Below are 9,178 nucleotides of genomic sequence, written 5' to 3'. Positions count from 1 at the left end.
TGGGGTGGCATTGGCCTTCCAGTCTTCTGGGACATCCCCCGATCTCCATGACTTCTCAAAGATTATGGAGACTAGTCTCACAACAATGTCAGCCAACTCTCTTAACAGCCTCAGGTGGATATTGTCAGGGCCCATCAATTTGTAGGGGTCAGGCTCCTGTAATAGTTCACATACAACTCTTCCTTCACTGACTGTGTTTGCTTCAATCTGGATCTTTGTTCCCAAGGCTTGGGGGCCAGCAGCACTGGTAAAGACAGAGGTGAAGAAAGTGTTGAGAACCTCTGCCTTTTCAGCATTGTTGGTGACTAATACACCTCTCCTGTTTAACAGCAGGCCAGTATTTTCCTTGTGTTTCTGCTAGTTGTTTACATACCTGAAGAACATTTTCTTGCAGTTTTTGACATTTCTGGCCAATTTCAATTTGAGCTGGGCTTTTGCTTTTATTGAGCTGAGCTTTTGCTTTTCTAACTGCATCTCTTAATGCAATGCTGGAGGTTGGGACTGAAGTAGAGTCCTGATTTTGTGGGTCACCAGGGTCCAAGGTTCGTCATTCTCTGTGATATCTGCCACAGGAGCATGGTTCTGAAAACACTTATCTATCTCTGTCTTGGCCTCTCTAATACTGCACAGCCTTTTAAATGTTTCCTGCAACTCAGCCACCTGACGTAACAGATCATCAACCTGTGCACATCTTTTGCAGGTACTTACCTTTTCTCCAGAAGGGTTTGGGCACTCGCAACCTACCCTCTGTACTAAAGTCTCCTTCCTTACCAATTCCATCTGGGTGGAAGCATCGGACATCTCAGGGGCTTTCTCTGTAGAAACAATGGTTTTAACTCTGAGGACAGTGCCCACCATTATGGCAGAGACCTAGAGCACTTCCCTGGGCTGTGGGTCTACAAGCAGGGTGCACCACCCTTCTTGTGCAAACTGCTGCACAAATGCCCAAGCCGCGACAGCCTCTCTCACAAGAGCTGTCGGCTCCCAGCAGGGCTCTCTGCTCTTCCTCGGGTTCCCCCAGGCCCCGGGGACTCCCCTGTACACCTCAGTCTAGCGCTCAGCCACAGAACTTACCATTGCCGCAGCAGTGTGCCTCGCTGACTTTCCTTAATATTCAAGAGCAGATAATTTATACTTTTCCCCAGCATTAAATTATTGGACAATTGAGATTTTTAATGCAAAAATAAATTGTGCAAATTTAAATCTAGCCTGTAACCAAAACAGTAATAACGTAAGTACAAGAGAGGCTCCCACCTTGACAGTTAACAAACCGTAGCCTGAGGCCTCAACCAACAGCTCAATCAACTCAAAACTGTTTCTTTAAGAAAAGCTGGTTTTCTTCCTGGTTCCTATAGACCTGTAAACAGCTCAAGTGCGTGTATCAGCCTTTGCAGATTGGCAGGCTGTTAGAGGATTACAGACAGCAAACAACCTTTCACAGAAATTGCATCTTCTGGGAATTCATAAGGATCTTACGCAAGTGGTGAGACAATCATATAACTCTGTTTAAATATACATATGTGTTACCAAAGGGAGTTTCTAACTGGCCAAATGTGCAGGTTGCTTTGCCAGTCTTGTAGACAGCAATATCAATCATATTTCACTATTTTAAGAAACTTCACATATATTCACACACAAGACATGCACACATACCTCAAACATAGACCAGCTCATGAAGTACAAATGGCTGTTAGTCAACAGAGAGATAACTATAGTCAAAGGAATTAAATAATCCACTTGCAGGATCTCAGATACACCAAGTACACACATTCATATTTATAGTTAAAAAAAGCAGTCAGTAAGCATATAACTAAACATGTAGATAAACACTCCACTGTAGATATATCTCTGGGACTAAGAAGCGGGCAGACTAAGAGACAGAGCTTCTCACTAATAAAAGAATTCTAAGATGTATTATGTGTTATAGGCTCCCTAAGATCCACCTCAGACTTCTGCAGTTCAGGGTACACTTCCAGCATTTATTTATAATTCTTAACAACACTATCTCCAACACAAGGAACAAACAGGTGAACAACAGCCCAGGAGAAAGACTATTGATGACTTCTGCTCACCTGTGGGCTTTCCTCCCTCATTTCTTGCTTCCCTGCAAGCATGACTAAGTGGCACGTCAACAAGAGATGTGGGAAATGCTCTTTTTCATAGAATCACAGTATGGTTCAGTTTGGAAGGGACCTGTGGAGATCATCTGCTTCAACTCCTCTGCTCAAGCAGGTACACCTAAAGTTAGTCAGTAGAGTTCTGTGAAAACAGGGAAGTTGAAGTGAGGCTCCAAAACGCATTACTAATGGGAGTAGAACAAATTTGACTTACCTAAAAAAGGCATTCCATGATGTAGATACCTGCATGCAATGACCCTTTTATTTTCTATACTCCATCCTGAAACTCCAACAAAGATTATTTTTGTTTTCTGATTAAAAACATCTTACAAAGCCTGTGTTCACCTACCATTGTCAACAGGAAGACAACACAGACTGGATCCAAATAAACATTTCAAGAGCTACCTCAAGATTTCAGTGAATGTTGGGCACTTAAAAGACAAATTTAATTAAACAAACAAACAAACAAACCAACAAACTTGCTCACCCAGCAGTCATCTAATCCTGGAGATGAACTAACAAGATTCCTTTCTTTTCAACTTAAAAGATCCCTGAGCTCCTGTTGTTGCCATCCTGTTCACACCCAAAGGGCTGTGGTCTGAAAAAGTAAGCAACACAGCAAGCCTGTGAGGTTCTAGACAGACACACTAGATGCTCCTATGAACTCAGTTTGGTTTAGCAGGCCCAGAGCACACCTATCTCAACCAACATGAGTGGGTCATTTCAAAACACAGCACTGATGACATTCATTTAGCTTTGTTCACCGGAGATGGTGACACGCATATTCAGCCATTAGCCGGAGCTAATAAATTGTTTATCACAATGAGGTTCCAAGTCATCTGTCCTACAATGCTCCTGTAGGCACCAGAGAATCACTAGGAAGGTTTTGTACCTTCTACCCTGAATTATTTTGCTATTTGAGTCAGTAACTGTTTCAGATAAAACCCTTAGTATTGGCTGGGGACCAGAATGAATCATTTCACCTCCCAAATGAACTGAGCCTAGCCTCTAGGCTGCAGAGCCAAGCTCCTTTGTGCTTGACTACTTGGCGTCCTCTCCTTATGCAACCACCCAAGTTCAAGGGACTCATACCCATGATCTACCCTTCCTGAATAGGGGCTGTAACCAACAATATGCTGTTGCAGAAGCTGGCAACTCTTCACCTTGTTACTGGTCACTTCTTTTAACTCCACGTACACAGAAGTACCCATCTGCAGCCTGCAAAACATGGGATGATCAGTGCCACCCAGAGTTGTCATTTCCTCTTGTTTACTGGTATGTAGGACTTCTTCCCAGTCCTTAATCTCTGCATTTGTTATTGTTCAGCCTTCTGAGGCTCCTGTCTCTTCATTCCACTGGGGGACTATAGCCACCTACTTTTAGCTTCTGGATTCACTGCTAAAGGCTGTAAATCTGTCAGCAAGGTGAGTGCCCACCACTCAAATCTTAAAGTGGGCCTACCCACCAAATGACAGTTTATCCCTGTTTCTGGCTATAGTATTCCTTATAAATCCACAGCTCTCTTCAGCAAGTAAGGTCAAAATGACACAGGTTCCAAAGGTTTTGATTTACCCTTCCCATCTCCCAGTAGAGTCAGTGGGGGTCTACCAACAGAATTCAGACAGTACGGGGAATATCTGGAAATTTCTGCTGTGCTGGGGCCCAAAGTGCAAGACACGATTATGGTTTTCTGCCCCCTACACAGAAAAGCTGTATGCAAATTGATAGAGGGTTCTGATCAGGTAAAGTTAAGGAGCAATTCCTCAAAAAATTTCCAGTTCACTGTACTGATTTTGGCTGGGATAAAGTTAAATTTCTTCATAGTAGTTTGTAAGGGGCTATGTTTTGGATTTTTGCTGAAAATAGGCTGATAACACAGGGATGTTTTAGTTACTGCTGAGGGTGCTTACACAGCATAAAGGTGTTTTCTGATCCTCACACTGCCCTGCCAGTGACTAGGCGGGGGGTGCACAAAAAGTTGGGAAGCAACACAGCTGGAACAGCTGACCTCAGCTGACCAAAGGGATATCCTATACCATATGATGTCATGCTCAGCAATAAAACTATGGGGGGGAAATTGGTGGGAGGGCCACTGCTCAGGGACTGTCTGGGCATTGGTCATTTGTTGACAAGCAATTGTTTTCATTTGTATTGCTTGTTTTTCTTGGGTTTTATTTTCCTCTCCCTTTGTTGTTTTTTTTTTCCTTACATTTTTAATGTCTTCTTAAGTATTAAACTGCTTTTACCTCAACCCACGAGCTTCTTTCTCACTTTTACCCTTCTGATTCTCCCCGCCATCTCACCACGGGGGGCAGTGAGTGAGCAGCTGTGTGGTACTTAGTTGCCAGCCAGGGTTAAACTACGACATTCACTCAGGAGAGATAGCAAAAGGGAAGTGCCCACCTCCCTCACTTTAGTTTGTAAGAAAAGGCTAGTAGTAGTAACTTCTGATTTCTTCAGAAATGGTGTAGGCACAGTTCATCCTACCCTGTGGCAGAGGAATGGACTACCAATGCTATGATGGTCTGACAATAGTAAAACTCAACACTTTTCAGGAGTGGATCAAAATAAAGAAATAGCTCTCTGTGCTACATTTCCAGAGTGAGCAATAGAATGGAAATGGCCCAGCTGTGCCCACCACAACCTGAAATTGCAGACCTCAATTCCTGCTGCCATGGCAAACCTAGACAGACATTTTTCTTTATGACTGGTCAGACCCACAATACAGCCTGACAGTGACAAGCACCAACACAGCACAGAGGTCTGCCATAGAGCATAAGGACTTTTGAATGGAAGAAAGATGGGTAAGCAAAAGTCTGCATGCAGTCTCGAGATAAATAGTAAAGGGGAAGACCTAGGTTCCTCCCTGTTTGTACGTGTAGCTCAGCAGTCACCCTCAAGTGGGTGGTCAAGGAGTCTCAGGCAAAAGATGCAGCAGTTCTGCAAGTTCAACTTTTGGCATTGCCTGTCAACATGAATCCTCTTATGGCTCAGACCTCAGCTGATACCAGTGTTTTTCTATACAGTTTATATCATATAAAAGAAAAGAGCCTATGGCTTCCCATAGTGTCAAAAAATCGCTGGCAATTTTCTCTCCACGTCTGTGGTGGGGCTTTTTCTGAGCCAAGGCGTGTTATGGATGTGACAGAGGCTGGACTGAGGACAAGGACTCTCTCTGCTGCATTCATAAAACACAAAGAAATCACATTATGCTGCCTTCAAGACCTGGGTCTGCCCTACATAAAAAAAAAAAAAAAGTTTCTCTTTGAGGGTAAAATAAAGTTATAACATACTTTGGTTTAAAATTCTATGGGGCATACCCTTCCAAAGCATTCATAACAGTCAGTGTTGATACAGCTAGTTTTAAAGTGCAAAATGTCACAAACTTACTATTGCCCATGACCATAATTACAGACTGTATACTGAAGTCACATCAAATAAAACAGATTCCTGAAAAGTTAGTTGATTATTTTCCCTTATACTGAGATATTGAGCAATGTTCAAACAACTTATGATTTCTTCTGAAAGCTGTAGAAAAGATTCAAAGTGTCAAGTAAAATGGCATTTCTTGACAACTTTTCTCTTAGAAAATTAGTCTAAAAAGAATCATAATCTAATCTTCAGCTCCCACGTATTTTCCTGAATGACCAAAAAAAACCCAACCAAATGAGAGAGGAACCAAAAAGAACCTTCAAAATCACAGAGAGGATCCCATTCAGAGACAGATATCATGATGTTGCTCCAAATGAAACCATAAAGATGATGATGCATACTTGACTCAATTTTCCCCTAAGGAAGGAAGGATTACCTTGCTTATCCCTCAGCAGGGCACTCTCCAACAGGGTTATGTTATCTTGCATGTCTTGCGTGACAAGAACTCTTTGAGAGGGCAATCACAAAGCTAAAAAGGACAGGTAGTTACAGATGTTCAAGGAGACTTTGGGAGAGGAAAAATAATGTACTGCTGTCCCAAAACTAATCGCTCCTTTGGTCTGCCTGCCTGCTGAGGTTCTGTTCCACATCAATATACAGTTCTCCCCAAAGAGGAAGAATGGGTTGGTTTGTTGGTCTTTTGTTTACTGACTTTTTAACTCAGCCCATTCTCAATAATGCATAAGACTTCAAAGGGATTTGAAATAGAATCGTAGAATTATCGAATGGTTTGGGTTGGAAGGGACCTTTAAAGGTCATCTAGTCCAACCCCCCCTGCAACAAGCAGGGACATCTTCAACTAGATCAGGTTGCTCAAGAGCCCCATCCAACCTGACCTTGAATGTTTCCAGGGATGGGGCATCTACCACCTCTCTGGGCCACCTGTTCCAGTGTTTCACTACCCTCATTGTAGAAAATTTCTTCCTTATATCTAGTCTGAATCTACCCTCTGTTAGTTTAGAAACATTTTGCCTTGTCCTATCGCAACAGGCCCTATTAAAAAGTCTGTCCCTATCTTTCTTATAAGCGTCCTTTAAGTGTTGAAAGGCCGCAATAAGGTCTCCCTGGAGCCTTCTCTTCTCCAGGCTGAACAACCCCAACTCTCTCAGCCTTTCCTCACAGGGGAGGTGTTCCATCCCTCTGATCATTTTTGTGGCCCTCCTCTGGACCCACTCCAACAGGTCCATGTCTTTCCTGTACTGAGGACTCCAGAGCTGGGTGCAGTACTCCAGGTGGGGTCTCACCAGGGAGGAGTAGAGGGGCAGAATCACCCTCTTCGACCTGCTGGCCACACTTCTTTTTATGCAGCATAGGATACAGTTGTCTTTCTGGGCTGCAAGCGCACATCCCCCAGTCTGTATTGATACTGGGGGTTGCCCCAACGCAGATGCAGGACCTTGCACTTGGCCTTGTTGAACCTCATGAAGTCACATGGGCTCACTTCTTGAGCTTGTCCAGGTCCCTCTGAATGTGGTTTAAAACCACATGTCAATAAAACTATATAGGCACAGATAGATCCACACAAGCGGACTTCATACAATTCCATGTTTGCATCAGCAACGGAAGAAGATATTACTCAGATACACACATCCATAATAAATAAAGATAAATGCCAGGAGAACCTGGATTGATCTGAGAAGGAGATACCTTCTCTAATGTCCTGTTGGCACAGAACCACTGGCGCAGAAGGGCAATGATTACATTGGTTGTGTGGTTGGCAGAAACTTTCCATCTCAGGGATGTATAAAACTACCTTCCCGTAGATGAAATGTGGAGAGGTATGAAAGGTCATCCCTTACATGGATAACAGAATAAATGCACATGTTGGCCCCTTTGATATCTTTGTTGTGTATCTGAGCTCTGCTGAATCAAAGTTTAGTTTGTGCTCAGATCAGTATTCTCTGATACATAAATATTCAAAATAACAAGTTACTGTTTCAAAAAACTAAAAAAACTATGAACAAATCCCAAACAGACATTGGCTGATCAAAGAAAGAGTAAGAGAGAGGCACTGTACTTTCACTCTGCAGTTTTTCTCCATAAATAATGTGCATTTACAATTCCTGAAGATCTTCAAGACCTCACTGACCATTTTACGAGGAAGCTTATAAACATGTACACAATAAAAAAGCAGCCTGCAAAGATAACATACTCCTCATTAACAAGACACTGATTAGATATGCAAACTTTTTACAGTTGTCATGGAAGTTGTGAAATCATTTATATGCATTAAGGAAAGTGAAATTTTATGGACCTTTTATAAGGAAGTACAAGTATAAATGTTGATTAGGTGCTTCAGCAGCTTCACGTTACATCATACTCATAGCAGTCCAGGGTTTTAAAAGTATAATTTAGAGCACCCCTCATGGGAAACCTCATGATTCTGAAATCACAATGGAGATAGATAGGAAGTTTTCTTTATGTCAGCTTGAAAAGAAATATCCCCAGAGCTAAAGTAATAAAATCTGGCAGCTCACCTTGCCTTTCCTGTATCCTAATAAGCTGAAATTCTATCTATCCCTATGATGTACAATAGAAACAGCATATCAGCCCGACAGTAAAAATACCTATGCAACTTCATTCTTCCTAAAAAGAAAAAAGAGAACTCAAATAACCGTAGAAATTCCTGAAGAGCCTCACACCAAGATGGTCCCAGAACATGCCTAACACATATTGACAGCTCAGACATGATGTAAGGTAGCGACAACTTTTTGCACAACACGTTTGTTGATGTTGTCCCCACCTACGTAATGCCTAAGGTTACCATATTCACAGGAAACACCAGTCTCATCATCAAGCAGAGGCACAGCAGCCACTCATCCTGCTAGCGCTCAGCGGACGGCAATCGCACAGAGTCACTGTGCGCCCCCAAAGCGAGGAAGAGCAGCCCCTCAACATGAATAAACATCTGTTAGTTCCAATTCTTGGTGCCAGAATAAATTCTGGGTTTTCTTTGGAATCGAAATAGATAAGCCGCCCAGGAGCCACTCAGGAATTCACCTCCCATCTGCTTGCCCTCATCACCAGGCCACCCCCATCGTTCCTTTGTGGGCATTCTCCTGAAACGCAATTCTTTCTTGCACGCTGGCTGGTGAGGGCACAGAGGGCACACATCTCCCAGGTGATAGCCCACAGCTTGACAGTTAGACTGTTTGTTATGGATACAGGCGTTTGAAGTGCTGCATTTCCCACGTCATCTGCAGTCATGTAACCTCAGGGCCACAGACTGCCTAGTACAGGCAGCAGTCCTCTTGTCTCACCCAGGCATGCATGCAAACTGAGGCAGTAGCTAGGCAGCCCAAAGGGCACTTGTATTGACACACACTGGAGCTCAGCTAACTCAGTTGGTAGAGCATGGGACTCTTAATCCCAGGATGATGGGTTCGAGCCCCATGTTGGGTGCCGAAAAGGACTGTGGTGGGTTGACCCTCCAGAGTTGCTTTATCACTGCCCCTCCTTAACTAGACAGGGGAGAAAAAGTATAACGAAAGGCTTGTGGGTCAAGATAAGGACAGAGAGAGATCACTGTCACAGGCAAAACAGACTAAACTTAGAGAAAAATTCATCTAATTTATTATCAAGTAAAACAGAATTGAGCAATGAGAAATAAAATCAAATCTTAAAACATC

At 43.0% G+C, this 9,178-nt stretch overlaps 1 non-coding gene across 1 annotated transcript; it reads left to right on the top strand.

Moving 5' to 3' along the window:
- The first annotated feature begins 8,878 nt into the window (after window positions 1-8,878).
- On the top strand, window positions 8,879-8,951 carry TRNAK-CUU (transfer RNA lysine (anticodon CUU)). The gene has a single exon. It is a non-coding gene; the product is annotated as a tRNA-Lys (tRNA).
- The last annotated feature ends 227 nt before the right edge of the window (window positions 8,952-9,178 follow it).

Source organism: Grus americana, chromosome 2 (assembly GCF_028858705.1).
Source record: "Grus americana isolate bGruAme1 chromosome 2, bGruAme1.mat, whole genome shotgun sequence".
Classification (NCBI taxonomy): domain Eukaryota; kingdom Metazoa; phylum Chordata; class Aves; order Gruiformes; family Gruidae; genus Grus; species Grus americana.
This window is presented reverse-complemented; position numbering and strand designations above follow the sequence as displayed.